This window comes from Pelophylax lessonae (genome assembly GCF_965119305.1).
Source record: "Pelophylax lessonae genome assembly, chromosome: 2".
Classification (NCBI taxonomy): domain Eukaryota; kingdom Metazoa; phylum Chordata; class Amphibia; order Anura; family Ranidae; genus Pelophylax; species Pelophylax lessonae.
This window is the reverse complement of record NC_138769.1, coordinates 663,898,342-663,919,676: the sequence shown is the minus strand read 5'-3', so window position 1 is coordinate 663,919,676 and position 21,335 is coordinate 663,898,342. Positions and strand designations below refer to the sequence as shown.

At 40.6% G+C, this 21,335-nt stretch overlaps 1 protein-coding gene across 3 annotated transcripts in view; it reads left to right on the top strand.

The window, feature by feature from the left end:
* The window catches only part of ELMOD1 (ELMO domain containing 1), a 235,826-nt gene that overhangs the window by 118,305 nt on the left and 96,186 nt on the right, over positions 1-21,335 (top strand). Inside the window, exon 2 of one of the 3 annotated variants that reach the window (XM_082244718.1) lies at positions 16,349-16,416. The exons of the other annotated variants lie outside the window; for them this stretch is intronic. The gene's annotated coding sequence lies outside the window, so the exon portion shown is untranslated. The remainder of the gene's footprint in view (positions 1-16,348; positions 16,417-21,335) is intronic. 3 annotated transcript variants of the gene reach the window in all.

The window sequence follows — 21,335 nt, the reverse complement described above, 5'->3', positions numbered from 1 at the left end:
CCACCATGCTTGACTGTAGGCAAGACACACTAGTCTTTGTACTTTTCACCGGGTTGCCGCCACATACGCTTGACACCATCTGAACCAAAAAAGTTTATCTTGGTCTCATCAGACCACAGGACATGGTTCCAGTAATCAGTATCCTTAGTCTGCTTGTCTTCAGCAAATTTTGCGGGCTTTTTTGTGCATCATCTTTAGAAGAGGCTTCCTTCTGGGATGACAGCCATGCAGACCAATTTGATGCAGTGTGCGGCGTATGGTCTGAGCACTGACAGGCTGACCCCCCACCCCTTCAACCTCTGCAGCAAGGCTGGCAGCACTCATACGTCTATTTCCCAAAGACGTATGCTCTAAGTGGAACCTATCATGTTAAACTGATGTAAGGTCTTGGCCACCGTGCTGCAGCTCATTTTCAGGGTTTTGGTAATCTTCTTATAGCCTAAGCCAGTGATGGAGAACCTTGGCACCCCAGATGTTTTGGAACTACATTTCCCATGATGCTCATGCACTCTGCAGTATAGTTTAGCATCATGGGAAATGTAGTTCCAAAACATCTGGGGTGCCAAGGTTCGCCATCACTTGCGTTGGCAATCTTTATGTAGAGCAACAATTCTTTTTATTTTCTCAGATCCTCAGAGAGTTCTTCGCCATGAGGTGCCAAGTTGAACTTCCAGTGACCAGTATGAGAGAGTGACAGCGATAACACCAAATTTAACACACCTGCTCCCCGTTCATACCTGAGACCTTGTAACATTAACGAATCACATGACATCGGGGGAGGGAAAATGGCTAATTGGGCCCAATTTGGACATTTTAGGTCTTCTTAGGGGGTGTACTCACTTTTGTTGACAGCAGTTTAGACATTAATGGTTGTGTGTTGAGTTATTTTGAGGGCACAGCAAATTTACACTGTTATACAAGCTGTACACTCATTACTTTACATTGTAGCAAAGTGTCATTTCTTCAGTGCTGTCACATGAAAAGGTATAATAAAATATTTACAAAAATGTGATGGGTGTACTCATTTTTGTGAGATACTGTATCTCCTTTGTCCCTTGTAATACATCTCCCCTTGCAGTAAAGCTTTACCTGTTCCCATGAGTACATCTTCCCCTATGGCAAGCAGCAGATCTCCTCCTGTCACTGCAGTATCTTTCCTGTCCCCAATATCACACACTTCATCAAGTTGCAAATCTCTTAGAACTACATTCTTTCTTGTTTCCTGCTACATAATATACACAGTGGCTAAGTGGGCAGCACAGTGGCTATGTAGTTAGCACTTCCATCTGACAGCACTAGGGTCATTAGTTCAAATCCCAACCATGGCACTACCTGTCTGGAGTTTACATGTTCTCCCTGTACCTGTGTGAGTTTCCTCCCTCACTCCAAAAGACATGCTAGTAGGTTAATTGGCACCTTTCTAAATTGGCCCTAGTATGTGTATGTATAAATGTAAGTAAGGGGCCTTAGATTGTAAGCTCATTGAGGGAAGGGACTGATGTGAATGTACAATATATATGTAAAGCGCTGCATAAATAGTTGGCATTATATAGGTACAGTGCATCCAGAAAGTATTCACAGCGCTTAATTTTTTCCACATTTTGTTATGTTACAGCCTTATTTCAAAATGGATTAAATTAGTTATATTCTTTAAAATTCTACAAACAATACCCCATAATGACAACGTGAAAGAAGTTTGTTTAAAATCTTTAAAATGTATTAAAAATAAAAAACGAAAAAATATCCATGTACATAAGTAATCACAGCCCTTGCTCAATAATTTGTTGAAGCACCTTTGGCACGAATTACAGCCTCACGTCTTTTTGAGTATGATGCTACAAGCTTGGCACACCTATTTTTAGGCAATTTCTCCCATTCTTTGCAGGACCTCTCAAGCTCCATCAGGTTGGATGGGGAGATTCAGTGCACAGCCATTTTCAGATCTCTCCAGAGATGTTCAATCGGATTCATTCTGGGCTCTGGCTGGGCCACTCAAAGACATTCACAGAGTTGTCCTGTAGCCACTCCTTTGTTATCTTGGCTGTGTGCTTAGGGTATTTGTCCTGTTGGAATATAAACTTTTACCCCAGTCTAAGGGTCAGAGCGCTCTGGAGCAGGTTTTCATCAAGGATGTCTCTGTACATTGCTGCATTCATCTTTCCCTTGATCCTGACTAGTCTTCCAGTTCCTGCCGCTGAAAAACATTCTCATAGCATGCTTCTGCAACCACCATGCTTCACTGTAGGGGTGGTATTGGCCAGGTGATACGCGGTGCCTGGTTTTCCCCCAGACATGACACTTGCCATTCAGGCCAAAGAGTTCAATCTTTGTTTCATCAGACCAGAGAATTTTGTTTCTCATGGTCTGAGAGTCCTTCAGGTATCTTTTGGCAAACTCCAGGCGGGTTGTCATGTGTCTTTTACTGGGGAGTGGCTTCTGTCTGGCCACTCTACCACAGGCCTGGTTGGTGGAGTGCTGCAGAGATGGCTGTTCTTCTGAAAGGCTCTTCTCTCTTCTCAGAGAAACCCTGGAGCTCTGTCAGAGTGACAATCGGGTTCTTGGGCACCTCCCTGACTAAGGCCGGTCTCCCCCGATCGCTCAGTTTGGCCAAGTGGCCCACTCTAGGAAGTGTCCTGGTGGTTCCAAACTTCTTCCATTTACAAATGATGGAGGCCACTGTGCTCATTGGGACCTTCAATGCTGCAGAGATCTGCCCCCACAGCCCACAGACCCCCCAGCTCACCATTCCCAAAGCTTCCCTGCATCTCTACTAAGCAGTTCCCTCCCTTTGTATTCAGCTTTAGTACCTGTGTAGGTGGACTTGTGTATTCAGCTCCAGTAACAGTTCACTTCTGTCTATACAGGAGGTGCAATGAAATCACTCTAAATGAATAAATTCACAGCACTAGCGGTGCTATATTAGGCATATCAAAACAATGCCTAAAAGTGTAATGATATGAACAACTGCTGGCAGAAGCATGAAAGTCCCAAATGCTGAATATTCACAGTCCAGTCTGGATACATAACTTATGGGAGGGAGGGTGTGAAGGATTCCCAAACAACCCTTTTGTATCCCACCACCAAGCCGTGCTCCCCGTCAGAAAGGACACTCACCAGACCGCTGCACAATATACGCCTGTAACTCTCAGAAAACTCCTCTTTCCATGGGCATCATGTCAGCTGCACTGCGGTTCCAGACCTTAATCCAGCCTTCATATGAATTCCACTCACCAAAGCCGTGTCATGGAACAAATCTTACTCAAAATGCAATTAGATCACCCCTCCTTTCGTAGAAGCAAGATGGTGCTTGAACAGGGAGACAACACCCAAAACTTCAGACCTCATCATGTCCTCAGTAATGCAGATTGTGTTGCACATATGCTGAAAGTATGGTCAATAATTCCAATGTGCGAAGGGATCGGACCGGACCGGGTGAAACCAGAATTATTTTTATTGAACAAGTTTCTGCAATGATAAGGACATGAGGTATGACTTTAGTCTGATGGACACAGCAACTGCTATTCTGTAGTGTTCACTTCTGTCGCCTTGCAGGGAGATCCTTCTGTCGGATCTGGCCCTATCTTACCCCTCTGTGCCCCACTGTGAGCAAAGCTGTCAGTGCCTGCAGGGATCTGCCCCACCACTCCCCACTGACAGACCCCTACCACACCAACTAACGCCCCCCCCCCACTACTAGACCCCCAACTACTGCCCCACCACTCACCACTGACAAACCCCAAAACTGCTGCCCCCCCACTACTAGGCCACCCCCCCAACTAATGCCCACCCCCCCCACTACCAGACCACCCCCCAACTAACACCCGCCCCCCACTACCAGACCACCACCCACCCAACTACTGCCCCCCACTACCAGCCCACCCCCACACCTAATGCGCCCCCCCACTACATATCCACCACCCACCAAACTACTGCCCCCCCAACCAGACCACCCCCCCACTACAAGACCACCACCCACCCAATTACTGCCCCCCCTACCAGACCACTCCCCCACTACAAGACCACCACCCACCCAAATACTGCCCCTTCACTAGCAGACCACCACCCCCCCCTAAGAAATCTCAGTCGATAAGCACTCAACTTTCAGGATTCAAGTGGTTCATCCAGCCTGTGTCCCCTCCGTTCCAGCCCGTGCCTGTGTGCCCGGCCGACCACTCGGCATGTAGAGGGTTAATTTAACTAAGCTGCCTGTTCAGCTGCAGCATCTCTGCGCTCAGCTTGTGTAGCCTGCAGCCAGCGCATGCGCAGTAACAGGAGGGGATATCGTCTTTCACTGGTACACTGCTACTGGGACTCGCAGTGACTATAGCTGTCACTGTAAACACAAAAGTTCCTGTGATTACAAACGACGGCAGGAAAACGGGTGGGAGCTGGTGGTGGCGGCCAGGGGCTTCTGTGGGCCACATGACATGGTGCGGCGGGCCGGTTTTGGTCCGTGGGCCATGTGTTTGACACCTGTGCTGTAATATATAAAAAAAATGCAAAGAGGGCAAAGCTTCTGAAAGTTGGTTGTGTGCTAGTAAGCACCTCTTCATTCCAGGAACTCTGTCTGACATCACCAGGTTTGTTCATCAGCAGGAGCTTCAAATGTGAGCTCCATTACAAATGATTCATTGTGAGCTCTATTGCAAACGCAATGAATCAGCCACCAAGTTAAAGTATAACTAAAGGCAAAACTGTTTTTTAAGTTTTGGATAGAGTGGAGAGAGATTAGAAAGATTAGAACTCTTGTCAGTTTTTTTTTTGCTGTCTGTGCCCCTATTTTACCCCTTTTATTTGGGCAGGGGCAGCATATGGGACTTCAGCCTAGCAGGACAGGGGTCGTCAGTTCAAATCCCAACTATGACAACTAAACTGGCTGGCGTTTGCATGTTCTCCCTGTGCCTGTGTGGGTTATCTCTCGGTACTCCAGTATCCTGGATCCTGTCTAAATTGGCAGGGACAGATATGAGAGTACACTATATATGTTTGTCCTGTTTACCATTATCAGTGAGGCTCCGTTTCCACTATTGCGACTTGTTGTGCGACTTGACACATGTCAAGTCGCACAGCAAGTCTAAAGCCATTAATTTAAATTTGGCCCATTCTAACTGCTGCGTCTTGAGTCGCAGTGACTTGAAAAATTGTTTTTGCACTACTTTGGGCCGACTTCAGTGCGACTTCCTTCTATAATGAGGGACACGTCGCACTGAAGTCCCCAGAAGTAGCCGCAAACAAGTCACACTACAAAGTCGCGCTAGAAGTAGCGTGACTTTCTAGCCGCAATAGTGGAAACGGAGACTGAAAGTAAAAAAATAAATAAAAAATGTGGATTGTCCGCAGAAAAGTAATAGAGGGAAAATTTTCCAATGGGGACACTAGTTTTGGTGACTTGGGAGTCCCCAAGGAATTCCCTTAATTTGCAGGAATTTCTTCTCACTTCCTATTTGCCTATGGGACAGAACATGAAGGGAAATCTCTGCAATGGGATACAGATGGTGAAAAAAACCTGACCGAAATTAGAATCCTCCCTTACTCTATCCAAAATGAAAAAAAAAAAGTGTTGCCTATAGTTCTACTTTAACACGTGATACACAAGTCAACATCAAATGAACTCTTTACATTACCTGTTACATCTAATTGCCAAGGGTTCATGGGAGCTGAATTCTTTCATCTGCATGGACAAGTTTTTTTTTTTTTTTATAATATTAAAAAATAATGAAACTGACAGCACCCCAAAATTATGAAATTAACTCCTGTAGCTTACTGATATCCAGAACACAGGGAACTACAGACTCAGATTACACTTTATATATAATGTTCTACTACCGTAGAATACTTTTTTTTTTTTTGTCCCTATAGACTTTACACTCCTAAGTTATGTAACAGAAGATTGGGACCCTGTTTTATTCTGTAGGACTATAGAAGGGGGTGACTCCTCAATTGATTAAAATCATTGGGGAAGGGAGGGGATTGGTAAATGCTACATACAGTATATATCCTTTAAAAGCTTGTTCCGATACTGGAATTTCTGGTATTTATGGTTGCTTACGGTTTGAATGTTAAGCCGATGTCTTTTATTTGTCCAGCAGAATTCTCAGACCCAGCCAAATTCTGTGGCTATTAGAAAGCCAAATGATAATGCCTCCCTCCCCTGATTGATTCTCCGTACAGTAGAATAAACAAACAATTGGGAAGTCCAACTACAATAGTGTGACACCCTTAATAGGACTATATAGAAGGTGTTAGACTGACAAATCCCTGTAGGAAAACCTCTGCACTAAAGACTTCAAGATGTACAAGAAGGCAGTGGGTGACTGAACTTACCAATGCCTATCCAAAACTTACGTACAGTAATACCTTGGTTTGCAAGTAACGCGGTAAACAATTGTTTTGCAAGACGAGCACATTTTTTTAAAAATTTTGACTTGATATGTAAGCACCGACTTTTGATTGATGATTGATGAGCAATAGTTTTAATGTAAAAAAAAAATTTCACCCACAATGTTAAGGAATCTGGTGCTCATCCATGTAAAACCACTGATGTATATGTACATTAAAGCGGAGTTCGGGGCACAAAAACTATTTTTTTTTTTGTGCCCCTCCGCTAGGTAGAGCTCACCTGAAAAGGAATTGGATAGTAATTTTTATTTTTTTTGTTTACTCACCTTTTTATTGAAGATCGTAAATACTCAACTATGACTGCTTCCTCCTCCAGCGCCGAGGCTCACCCCGTCACTTCCTGCCTCGCGATGATTCCTGGGAGCTAAACGTCATAGCTCCCAGGAATCAATGCGACGGCACCGGCCCCCCTCGTCATTTCCGGGCGACGCCGCATTCCCCTGCTAAACAGCTTCTGGGCATGCCCAGAAGCTGTTTAGGAATGCGGCGCTGCACCGGAAGTGACGAGAGGGGCCGGTGCAGTGCATTCTGGGACAAGAAGACGCGGAAGAAGACAGAGAAGAGGACCGCGCCGGCTTCAGCTGCCCACAACAGAGATGGAAACGCTGTGGAAGAAATTTTCTAAGTAAGTATTTCTTCTAAAAGGTAAGTGCGAACCGGGACAGATCAGAGGCTAGCCATTGTGGAATGTGCTAGCCCTGACTGTCCCGGGGGTATGTTCAGCAAAAAATTACATCTGTGCCCGGAACTCCGCTTTAAAGCCACTGGTGTACTGTATACAGTACTGTCTGTGGTCAGCAGTCCAAGGGCGCTGGTTGCTCCCAGCATTTGCTGGAAAACTCTGAGACTCTCCCAGCTGGGTGGGGGCGGGCGTAACGCGCGTTCGGAGCACCTGGATGTGTCAACAGTTCCCAAGTGTCTTCGAGTTCTCCAGGAAGCGCTGGGAGCCACCAGTGCCCCCGGACCTCTGGCCACGTACTGTACTGTATACTGTACACCAGTGGCTTTACTGTACATTTACACCAGCGGCTTTACTGTACTGTATACAACCGAGGCTTTTCATGGATTAACACCAGACTCCTTAACATTGTGAGTGTAATTCTCTCTTTTTTTTTTTACATAAAAACTGTGATCTTTTTTTTTTTTCACCACAGAGGTACTGTACAGTATTCTTACCACTGATTTGAACTACAGTACTGTATTTTGAAGTGCATGTTAATTCGTTTTATTTTTACAGTAAAGTTTATACTGTATTTTTATGTGAATAAAGGGTTGTGGGGTGAATCATCTGAGTTTCCATTATTTCTTATGGGGAAATTTGCTTTGATATACAAGTTTTTTGGATTATAAGCACATTTCTGGAACAAATTATGCTCGCAAACCAAGGTATTACTGTATCAACTTTGATTTGTGTCAGGTTTTAATTATTGGCTATCCATCTATAAGAACATGACTGGGGAAAAACTTGGTGTTTCCGCCTTGCCTTGAAATTGCTTTGATGAGTATTTCATTGATGAATAGTATAGACCTTTGGTGTTTAATCTAAGACTACTAGACTAATTGTTGGTCCAATGCCCGATATGACATGCTGGGACATGTGCACCATTTGAAAGGCTACAGATTGCTCATGGTGGAATTTATAGCCTGCCTAAAAAGAGGATTCCCATTGATACTCAAAATGAACAGCCATTTTTGGTCCACAGGTAATTGGGTGGGCCGGATTGCTGCACGAAATACCATAGTTTCAGACTCAATCAAACTTTGGAATAAGTTTAAGAAGGAGGGGTCTCTGATCTCCAACCCTCCTCCGGGAGCCTCATTCCTTGGAGACCCCAGATTCGTAGAAGCTTTTGTCTCCCCTTCAGATTTTTCTCAATGGATAGATAGAAATATTGTTAGACTTTCGGATTTTTATCATGGAGGAGTATTTCTTCCGTTTGCCCACTTTTCCAATACACACAACATACCAAATTCTGAGGAATCAAACGATCTACTTATTAGACGATTTTTTGAATCATTTCTCCCTAAGCTCTCCGGTTCTCCGGTAACAGGCTTTGAACATATCTGCTCTACAACACCCGGGGGCAGAGGACTCATCTCTATCATGTACAGTGATCTTAACTCTCAACACTTAGATGTTAAATTATCATATATGCTGAAATGGGAGACCGACCTGGATGCGGTGTACTCGGTTAGTGAATGGAATCAAATGTGGTTGAACTTGCGCAAATGCACCAGATCCCTTTCTATTAGAGAGACGGCAGTTAAGCTATTCACCACAACAAGAGTATACTGGCGCAAAAAAGATAGAGAGGTAACCAACAATAAACCTTCTGAGCAGAAACATATATAGGACAAATAAAGGACCTAAATAGTATAAAAAGAGTCCATAAAACACAACAAGTCTGTGGACACTTGAAGGCAGCTCTGTCACAAGTAGAGAAGGTGAACTTGCAGAGTACTAGGAGAGAAAGACAGGCGCCACTCTAAGTGTAGTATGACTTTGTGTTTATTCGAAATTCACCAATTTACATACTCACAATCGTGCAAGTAGCAAAACAGCAGTGGATATGCATCTCAGGGGAGCGATTGATCCGGATGCCTAAGCAGAAAGGGACGACTGGTCCACTCAGAAGATCCACTGCAGTCCGTGGAGATCGGCGTAGCCCGGGCCCTGGGGACACTGTCAGAGCTTCCGGTGGCGTGCTTCCGGCTTGGGCGTGGAACGTGAATCGCACCCCTGAGATGCATCTCCACTGCTGTTTTGCTACTTGCATGATTGTGAGTATGTAAATTGGTGAATTTCGAATAAACACAAAGTCATACTACACTTAGAGGGGCGCCTGTCTTTCTCTCCAAGCTATTCACCAGATGGTATTACACGCCGGTCCAATTAAATACATTTTTTCCAGACACCCCCCCTTTGTGTTTTCGTGGTTGTCTAGACCTTGGAACACTCTTACACATATTTTGGGATTGTGACAGGGTCAAACAAGTATGGTCCGAACTGTTTAAGATTGTGGACAAGATGGCCAGTAAGAGACTTGAGCTGACACACTTCCACTGCATATTATTCCAGAATGTACAAGAAACGCCCTCCCAGTTCCTACAACTTATCCACACTATCTGTGTTGCAGCTCACTGGACAATTGCTCTTCACTGGAAAAACAATTTTGTCCTCTTACCACAGGTTCTTAGTAGAATTGAAGAAATAAGACATATGGAGTATCTACAACATTCCATTACTAACACCAAACACATATATGACCTTAAGTGGAACCCTTGGTTCACGTACAAAGCTTCACAAATTGATGCACCTCCAAAAACTCCCTAATACTATATCTTAGCATTGACATTTACCTCAATACACAGATTGTCCATTACTGAGTTCTATTGACACTGTTATACTTAAATATTTTTCTATTACTGATGATATTACAGTTGGTTTGTCTAAAAGTAGAAGAGAACCCTTTTTTTTTTTTTTGGATTTATATTTTCATATTTATATAACAAAACTATATATACGATGTATGGAAGTTTTATTATGCATTGTATATTTTGTACTGAAAAAAACACTTTCAATAAATGTTTTTAGACAAAAAAAAAAATTCAATAAAAAAAAAAATGAACAGCCATTTTGTTCTTTAACTTCCAACTAGTGCTAGGAAAGTGGCAGCTGGAATCTGATTGATTGGCAGGCTAGTTGGTATGGGTGACACAAACAAGTGACTCTTGCTATGGATTTTTTCCTAGATATGAAGTTTTTGTTTTCACTATAGCCAGGCCTGGATTTGTGGAAAACCTAAGCCTGGGATTTGGGTAGCTAACCCTTTCTATTTTTTATACTGTATATACAATATCTCACAAAAGTGAGTACACCCCTCACATTTTTGTAAATATTTTATTATATCTTTCCATGTAACAACACTGAAGAAATGACACTTTGCTACAATGTAAAGTAGTGAGTGTACAGCTTGTATAAAAGTGTAAATTTGCTGCCCCCTCAAAATAACTCAACACACAGCCAATAATGTCTAACAGCTGAGTACACCCCTAAGTGAAAATGTCCAAATTGGGTCCAAAGTGTCAAAATTTTGTGTGGCCACCATTATTTTCCAGCACCGCCTTAACCCTCTTGGGCATGGAGTTCACCAGAGCTTCACAGGTTGCCACTGGAGTCCTCTTCCACTCCTTTATGACAACTTCATGGAGCTGGTGGATGTTAGAGACCTTGTGCTCCTCCACCTTCCGTTTTGAGGATGCCCCACAGATACTCAATAGGGTTTAGGTCTGGGGGCATGCTTGGCCAGTCTATCACCTTTACCCTCAGCTTCTTTAGAAAGGCAGTTGTCCTCTTGGACATGTGTTTGGGGTCATTATCTTGTTGGAATACTGAAAGGAGAGGGGTGGGACTTTGTATGAGGTATAAGACACGTGACTAGATAATTAGCAAAAGCATGATGACATTTATTTAGGTACAAAAACAGGTAAAGTAGCACATTGCAACGATACACAACTGGAAATGGGAAGATTCAGATATATACACACAATAAATACCGTAATATTTTGTTTTTTATGTATATACACCAACAATGCTATTGTAACACTGTGACATATGGTGATGTTAGCCGATTTGTCCTCCATATCATATGACTAAAGTATAACAAATATTGTCTTAATGATAACTGAAAATCGAAAATATAATAGAACGTAGATGTAAGAACACAACTGCATCCATAAAGCTCTACCCGTTTCGTGGATTCACTCCACTTTCTCATGAGCGGATGAGTAATATTTATCTGCAAAAAGATAATATATGTATATATAGCGAGATACCAATTTCAAACATGTGGTACTAAACAGTGGGGGCCACTGGAAGTGTCTGTCCCCGGAGCTGTGCTATTGTGGACCCACGGAAACAAAGGCACAAACATGCATGGCCCTGGAGGAGTAGGGGGTCTTGATGTAGTAGTTTAAATTTCAATTTTATGTAGTAGTTTAAACAAAATGGTATCTCCCAAGATTTCTATGACAATAATAAAATATATAACTAAGTATTAAATGTAGCTTCTGGCATGGATAGATAAAGCCCATTACCCTGAGTGACTACGTAGAAAGAACAAAGCGAGTAAAGTACTGTATTGACTTTTATGCTATAGGAGACAGAAGCATATTCAGTAGAAAATATTAAATGGAACCACCATACAGATATCCCTGATAGGGAAGCAAGTGGTAATTAGGGTCGCATGAAAGCATGTGCCGATACACAATAAAGTGAAGTGAGTATAAATAGTGTGTCAAATATTGGCCAAAACAGCACCAAACCAGTGAGATTAATAAGTAAAAAAGGAAACAACAATAAAAGGAATGAAGACTGAAAGATTTCAGAGTAATTACCTAAATAGTTAGTAAAGGTCAAAAACTACATGTGGAGTGTGGTGTGTCCAAGCAAGGGCTAAAGGACTGTCTGATGCTCACCAAGGATGTTCTATGCCCCAGGTGTACCCGCGTCGGTGGGAGGGGGGTGGAGCCCCCTTCCACCACCTACAGAAGTGATTGAGTGGCTAATTAGCCACTCAGATCACTTCTGCCTTCTACAGAATCGCCGGCTGAATATAATGATACCGTGATGATGCCTGTCAGCCCTCTTTAACTTTTCGACCTTTTGCCACATTTCAGGCTTCAAACATAAAGATATAAAACTGTAATTTTTTGTGAAGAATCAACAACAAGTGGGACACAATCATGAAGTGGAATGAAATTTATTGGATATTTCAAACTTTGTTAACAAATAGAAAACTGAAAAATTGGCGTGCAAAATTATTCAGCTCCTTTACTTTCAGTGCAGCAAACTCTCTCCAGAAGTTCAGTAAGGATCTCTGAATGATCCAATGTTGACCTAAAGGACTGATGATGATAAATAGAATCCACCTGTGTGTAATCAAGTCTCCGTATAAATGCACCTGCACTGTGATAGTCTCAGAGGTCCGTTTAAAGCGCAGAGAGCATCATGAAGAACAAGGAACACACCAGGCAGGTCCGAGATACTGTTGTGGAGAAGTTTAAAGCCGGATTTGGATACAAAAAGATTTCCCAAGCTTTAAACATCCCAAGGAGCACTGTGAAAGCGATATTGAAATGGAAGGAGTATCAAACCACTGCAAATTTACAAAGACATGGCTGTCCCTCTAAACTTTCAGCTCATACAAGGAGAAGACTGATCAGAGATGCAGCCAAGAGGCCCATGATCACTCTGGATGAACTGCAGAGATCTACAGCTGAGGTGGGAGACTCTATCCATAGGACAACAATCAGTCGTATACTGCACAAATCTGGCCTTTATGGAAGAGTGGCAAGAAGAAAGCCATTTCTTAAAGATATCCATAAAAAGTGTCGTTTAAAGTTTGCCACAAGCCACCTGGGAGACACACCAAACATGTGGAAGAAGGTGCTCTGGTCAGATGAAACCAAAATCAAACTTTTTGGCTACAATACAAAACGTTATGTTTGGCGTAAAAGCAACACAGCTCATCACCACCCCCACTGTCAAACATGGGGAGCAGCATCATGGTTTGGGCCTGCTTTTCTTCAGCAGGGACAGGGAAGATGGTTAAAATTGATGGGAAGATGAATGGAGCCAAATACAGGACCATTCTGGAAGAAAACCTGATGGAGTCTGCAAAAGACCTGAGACTGGGACGGAGATTTATCTTCCAACAAGACAATGATCGAAAACATAAAGCAAAATCTACAATGGAATGGTTCACAAATAAACATATCCAGGTGTTAGAATGGCCAAGTCAAAGTCCGGACAAAGTATTAACTTAAGGGGGCTGAATAATTTTGCACGCCCTATTCTTCAGTTTTTTATTTGTTAAAAAAGTTTGAAATATCCAATAAATTTCGTTCCACTTCATGATTGTGTCCCACTTGTTGATTCTTCAAAAAAAATTACAGTTTTATATCTTTATGTTTAAAGCCTGAAATGTGGCAAAAGGTCGAAAAGTTCATGGGGGCCGAATACTTACGCAATGCACTGTATATATATACACAGTATGTGTTAGCCTGCATGAATGTAATAATTGGTAAGATTTAATTTCATGGAGGTTACACTTTACTTATCTTAAGTACATGGCAAAAAAAATCTTTAGTTATAATTGCAGTAAAGAAAAATAGATCAATGGTGAGGTTCCACTGAAATTCAGGCCTTTTAAAGTGGACCTGAACTCAATAAGTGAAGAGTTGCTATCTCATATAATACATCTAGAAGTGTTAGTTGGGGCTAAGCAGTACCCTAAAAGGTGTGCCTTTTTGTCTTGAATTCCTCCTGGAAAAATAGGAGTGCGCTTATGGTATGTAAATGTGCCTAGGCACTCCTCTTCATATAGCTGCATAACCATATACAGTATCTGCAGTGTTGGAGGTTCTACAAGCCCCTAGCTCCTTATTCATCTCTATTTCTACCACAAAGAAACACACATGGCAAACCAGTAATCAGTGAAAGATCAGCTGCAAAGAAACTACCAGCAATACAAGTGTAAGAATATTTAATAATAATATCTCGCGCTCGTACTTCATTATGTCAGAATATTTATACTGCTCTGAATATAGCAGTGTCTATTTATGGTTAATAAGCAAAGATCTGTGCGGAAGGAGAATCTCCACTTATTCCACAAATCAATATGTAGTGAATTCTTTTTAATTGATTAATTTCTTTTTAAAAGCATATACCAATCTTAGTGAGTACAGTCTACAGTATGGAATATATAAAAATATTTATTCACCAGACATGTAATCACAATATATGATCAAAAATGGAAATGACACAAAGAAACAATTCTACATAAAATACAAACTTCAAACAATCAATGCAATGTGATGTTTAGCTCAATAATGAAAGTGAAACTGAAACAAAGTGAAAGCAAGATTACCATTTCTCCAGGTATAGCATGAACCATAGGTATGTGTTCTATATAAACAGACCACAATTGTCTGCGAATCACAAGGCCGAAAGTCATTCCACTGCAGATGGAGTGAGAATAAGCCATGCAAAACGGAAGACTTAAAATTGCAAATAATGCACTAAATCTGATATTAATAAAAATGTATAAAAAGAAAAATCAGCTTTTTAGAGAAAAATCTACCATGGTTTATACGGCTGAGATTGTAATCTTATTACCCTTAAATATGCAATATAAAACATATAAGGAAGGAAATAAACTATATTGAATAAAATCAAATAACATAGCAAAGTTATATTTACCATACTTAAGATGGCCGCTAGCTTCACATGGTCGTTACCACAGTCTTAAGATGGATGCCAGTGAGGGAGGAGTTTCGTTTGGCGTCCCTCAAAGTTTCAGATGAATGATGGAGCAAGATGGAGTATGTCTGGATGAGTCTATAGATGGATGTAGTAGTGTGTGTGATGTATGTGTATTGTATGATGGGCAGTGTAATGTGTGTGTGTCTCATATCTGGATTGTTCTTTTTCATGGTATGAACAAAGGGCTATAAAAATTACCATAAGTTAAACCCAGAGGGATGAAACATTATCCCCATTGGTTGGGATATTCTATACCTTAACTGGTGAGGTCATAGACACACCTCTTTAAATAATTAACCCTATACCTTGGATAATAAAGTTAAATGATGATTTCTCTATATGTAAGAGTAATCATAAAAACACAACATAAAACTTTGTCCATACTCCCAGTACATACATAAATGTCCATCTGTATCTCCATCATTCACCTTGGCAAGTAATGCCATTTCAATAACTATATTTTTAATACAATATAATATTTCTATATGGGAAATATCAGAATTATCTCAAAACTGCATTTGGTATTTCGTCTATAGAGGGCAGTTTCGTACCGTTCATTAGATTTTGTATGTAACAATAATTAAAACATATTGTTATCTGATGATCTTTGACCTGTTGGCTAGTGAAAGTCCATTACTTATTTGAATTCTGACATAACAGTCAGACATAGCGTCTAGGACTGGAAGATCTATGATACCTTTGAACACTTAAACACAAACTTCTCTGAAATGAGGTAATTAGTGACGAGATACATATGTTCTTCCACTTATTAGAAAAATAATTCTAAGTAAGATTACTACTGTAAGAATATAAACCCAAAATATAATATAACATTCCTAAATATATATGCATATGCCTTACATAATATAATGACATAATTATGGCTAATATCTTCTCACACATAATAATGTATCTTTAAAAACTCATATAGACTTATATAGTTCATTTTAAAATGTCTGCTAGAGTATACTGGGGTATTGTCCATTGTTATATACAGATAAGATTACAAGCTAGACTAGTATGGTGTCTCGCTAATTGTCCCTTATCTGATGAGATGTCAATGTATTACCTTATTTACGATCTTATAGATACAAAGACCTCTGTTGAAACTCTATTCTCTCTTGTAAGCCTGTAAGAGACATTTTGTTTAACAAGTACATATGAACTCTCCTTCACCTTAAAACAAGATGGGCGCTGCACCATTCAGAATCTTATATGCATAAGATGAAATATACATGGCTTTTTAAATCCATTTTTTTTTACCTATTATTATTCTAATCACCCCCAATAATCCCGACACAAGTAATGAGTTCTTTATTATTTGATTGGTACAGCTTCCATAGTACAGGTGCTCTTTAAGCAATAATGCAAAGGCAGCAAATCCTAGTTCATTCCTATGATGTATTCCGAGAGTTTTAAATGGTTTTGGTTTGTTTTCAAAAGTAGGAATTATGATACAGAAAACCGGCCACCAGTTTGAATTGGATGATGGACATTAGCTTTTCCTCCAGGTAATGGTTACTGTAAATGGCAGTCATGTAACTGGTATTACTTTGAACTGTTAACATCTTACGTAAAAAAAAAAAAAAAGCATAATTGCTTTATAACTATTTCTTTCCATAGAGTGCTGGCTCCGTGCATGTTTGATGCAAACAACTATAGACCAAGGGAAACAGTTCAATAACTTACAGGTAACTGTAGGTAGTAAGACCCTGTCCTGTCCTCCTTCTAAAATTGTATCCTCTTTACAATTAGTTAACATGCTGTAGTACTTTCTGCTAAGTTCTAGCAAAATAGTATATTAAGCAATTAGTGTATACGATCAGTGTTTAAAATTAGAATACATACTTTTGCATCTAATTCTCCCCATGTAAGAACATACATGACTCCCCATCATGCATGTACTTTTGCCCAGAGTGGTAATGGTGACAAAAATTATAAACTAGAAGGGAGGTTTATTACATAAAGGCTTGACCTTATATACCTAGGGATATACTGTATTCTTACACCATTTTGCATATAAGGTCTGACATCCATCCCCTAATGCATGTGATTTCCCACTAAAGTCTCAAGCTTTATTTCAAAGAAATGGTGGTGTTTTTCAAAGAAAGAGTGGTGTTTTTCATTTTTATTATCACTATATATTTACAATTTCAGGAAAAAGCTGGAGGTCAGAATTCTTTTATTACAACAGCAACTTTAGCCATATCAAGCTGTTACTATTAAGGCTCTACATACAATAAAACCCTTTTTTTACATAGGGTATTGTTCTGAATAGTTATATCTCACTACTATCACTAGATCCTCAATTAAGGATACATTTTGGCCTCCTAGAGAAAAGAGGAGATCCTCCTTCACAACTCAATTGTACTATTAATTCCTAAATTGTTATCTGTTAGAATGCATCCCTAATATAGGCTAACTCTAGTCCAATTCCTCTCATATATGTCTATCGGGCTACAATCTCACCCTATTAATATCGCAACTGATCTCCAAAACCACCTTCCAAACTAAGGTGCACCCAAATATATAAACAAACCCCCCTCACTCAACATGTTTCGCTGCATACATTATGTCTTCATCAGGTACCAAAGTAAAAGTACCCAAGTGCTAATTGCCCCCCAAAAACAATATAAATCAATTCAAACAAATATGCATAGTCCTCAATAGCATGTTGCCTACCTGCCTTTAGACTTTATTTTGGCACCTAACAATGGCATCAGGGTGTGCATCATTTGTGTCATAATGCATGTCGCATGACATCATCACGCACACAGTGGCAACGTATGACATCATTACACCCAACAGATTGCTGCACATGCATAGTATTCATCTCCAGCACCCTCTAGTGCTTCGCTTCCTTACTTCTTTTACTAAATACTGCAGAGCATTATATTTACATCTTAATTTGGATTTTATTCTTGGCCATAGGTGAGTTTTTCTTACATTCTTCCATACTGACCCATTTTCAGGCGACCAATATGGCACCTCACATTCCTGAAATCAATTTTTTACTTAATTTTCGTATTCTTAGGGCTACATCTTCCTTCACACTTGCCATTCGTTTTATAGAAATGGAAGGTTAGTAAAACTTTCATTCAGACCACATGGGTTCATTCTGTCTAAAGCAAAAATCCATCTTGCCTCTGTATGTAATAGCAAGGCACCCCGACCTACCTCCCTAGGGTCCAGACTAACCATCTGTAGCCCCAGAATCTTGGGCCATCTTGCCACCATGTCTCTCCACATATGGCACAGAATAGATTTATTACTTTTTAGGGTAATTCTATCATCAGTGTGTTATAGGACCCTTCTCCTGAGTTGTCTCACTGGTTTTCCCACATAGAAGTAGACATGGGCATTCAGCCTCTTATACCACTTCTATCAAGCTGCAATTTAAGAACTTATTTATTTTTAATTCTTTCACCCAAAAATAGGTATGAATATGAACATGCTCAGTAACAGCTTAGTCAGAGAAAAAACTGCCTGCACATACATGGGGAAAAAAGGCACTCAGATAAAAATAGAGATTTTTTTTCACAGGCAAAAAGATGCATTTATTTACGTCATACAGTATTTAGAGATGAAAACATACTCGGGTGGTTTTTCACTTTATATTCACAATCAGGCTAGCTTAGCTGTGTGTAGTTGATGATCCCCAGCGGTTTTTATACCAGCATTATTTTTCGTGACATAGTTCTTGTATTTTTTCTGTTTGATAACTCTTTATCACTACACTGTGTAGGGTGATCCATTATTAATTGAACCTGGCCATGATCTGTGATGACATCTGGAAGTCGATGGTTTTAATGGTACACTCTACTCAGTCTACTGAGATGGGAAAGAAAAAAGCATACCAGAGGCATTTTTAGTGTGGAAGACTGAGTGTGCTATAGTAGGCTGAAATAGCATATAGGTCACTGCAAAGTGCTGTTCTTTCAGAAAGCAGATTTTGCATTGCTGCCAGTTTGCAAATTGGAAGGATTACATGGACAAAACAAATATGTTAATCCTGTTTCATAAAAGGATCTGCTTTTTTCTTCTTGTACATATTACACAATCCGCTGTGCCTGGTAAATAGAGATGAGTGGACCAATTCATGCAGACCAGGATTTGACCTGATTCGTCCAGTGCTAAGATTTGCAAACATTTAGCAGAAAGTGTCTGTGCCATTTTAAGTTCCTCAAGATATTTGGCAGGCTCTCCACTGCTGCCTTGCATGCCATCCCATCCTTGCCTGTGCCCCCCCCTGCCCTTATGCATGGCCTGGCAGGTAGGTTCGTATCATCAGGCACAATTTACATTTAGCATTGCAGAAGTGTAGTCATTTTATGACTGTACAGGTGCTGTACATGTCCTCTCAACACTGTTTAATACCTTCATTTGTAACAATCACAGAAAAGTAAAGGCTTTCCCCACTATAAGGCGCCCCCTATAAGGCACCGGCTGTTAGCTCAAACTCTGGAAAATTTAGAAAAGAGCATACACACACGAGCAGCACTAGTATATGAATATTACTAATAATATAAAATAAAGTCCATCAGAAATTCCACAGGAGTGGTGGTTAAGCAGATAATGTAGAATTATGAACTCTTCACCCAAGTGCTTGATACAGCAGAAAAGTGACACAGACCATCCACCACACACTGACTCTTACCGACAGGTAAAGATGTAATCAGCAGTAAGTAGTTATGGGATCACTAAACCCCGTTCTCATGGAATAAGAAGATAGGGACATCCACAATTCAAATCGACACACATCACCAATCAGAGATATCAGTATTTCACATGGGATAAAAACCAGGAACCGATCCTCCTTAGGTGTTCTGGTTAGTAGCCAACCTCATGCATGGGGGGAAATAACAAGAAGAAATGCGCCCATAGTATAGTACGTTAAAAACCTTTATTTGATAAAATCAAAGGCCTGCCCTCACCATAGATGAAGGCACATAGGTGGAAAAGCACATAAATATTAAAATGGACAACGTTCCTTGGTCTCCACCAAAAAGATGGCCAACCTCCGACTTCTGGGTGTAACGTGGTGACGCTAGGCAAGCTCCTCCCAACGCGTTTCGTCACTACAACGTCTTCAGGGGGCGTGGCCAAGCGTCCGCGCCACATCCATTATTTAGCCCAGACGGGAGGGGCATCAATTGTAAACAGCTGTGTATCCGACATAGAATATTCAGAGCGAAGGACCGGCCCCACTTTTTGGCATAAACTCATAGTTGCTTATCACATTCACAGAGCGTTCATTTGTTAATTGCCGATGATCACTGCTAGTGTGCCATCATTGCATACAGAAAATAGTGTTGTTAGTGACTGAGGGTCAGAATAAAGCTGGCTTATTCAGCTCCTGGACTAAGTGCTTAATCGCAACTGGCAAGGAAGCAGTTCCAGAATGAAGCCCGCTGGTTTTTATATTTCAAAATTTATTTTATTTCAAGAGTGGGAAAGGCCTAGATCCTTGACATTTTTTTTATTGCTTTCTGCGACCCTGCTGGGGAGATATCCCCCCCCCCCCCGTTTTCTGGTCACAGAAAGTAAGGGGGAATCCAACATTTTGAAGTTGTTACCAGAGAAAGAAGTGAGAAAAAAAATCATCCATTGGGGACAACTGTTCCTGTAAAAACTCTGAGATAGAAATGACTTTTTCACTTTGGAGAGATTTTCTCTCAATTCCCCAGGACAGGAATCAAAGATACATCTTCCCAGAGGGACAGAGACAGCAATAAAAATCGTGCCAAAGATATTAACCCTTCTCTACTCTAGATGAAATGAAATAAAAAGTTTAGGCTTTAGATACACTTTAATACACCACATGCAGTCCGAAAGTCAGTTTCTGCTCTTTGCCTACTTTTTTCCAAAAATAGTGGCATACCTTTACCAATATCTTGGGTAAATAATAAATAGAATTGCGTTTTTCTAGTGAACAACTGTTTTGTTCCTGTTTGCATCCTCCCTTTTATGGAAAAATCTCCAGTTAAGCCTTACAGTCCTTGAAGAGGGCATTCTAAACCTGGGACACTGCAAGCTAGGAGGTATATTCCATTGTAAATGTGAATTTGCAACAATGAAACCATCTCTATGGAAATATCTTCACTGTTCCCCTAATATTGGATGTGAGGTCTACCATCAGTTTTTTGTCTTGTCTTTTGTTTATGGTTGCCATTGTGCTATGGTTGGGGACTCTGACACCAGAGAGCATGAATGTATGCCTTGACTGTGTTAATTAGGTTAATAAGTACAGGTTCTTATAAGTCTTCCTCAGAAATGTATTGTGATGGAAAAGGAAGAAGGCAGGGTAATGAGGGATATGGAAGTCTGTAAACTTCTGTATGTTAGCTCGGAAAGGCAGAAGGATTGGGTTTCAGGGCATTCCTAAAAACATCTAAGATAGAGCCTACTGGAGTCTAATGGATACATGCAATTTGTAACTCGCTTCTTGCTATTGCTGATATTGATAGATGAGTTCAAAGTGTAGTAGATCAGTTTGTCATTTTAATCAGGGGAAAGTTTAATTCCCAAATCTTATTTCTGAATTAAAGAATGGGAAAAAATTGTTTTTGTGGTCAAGAGTAATGGCTATAGCATAGAAATCTTGTGTTCT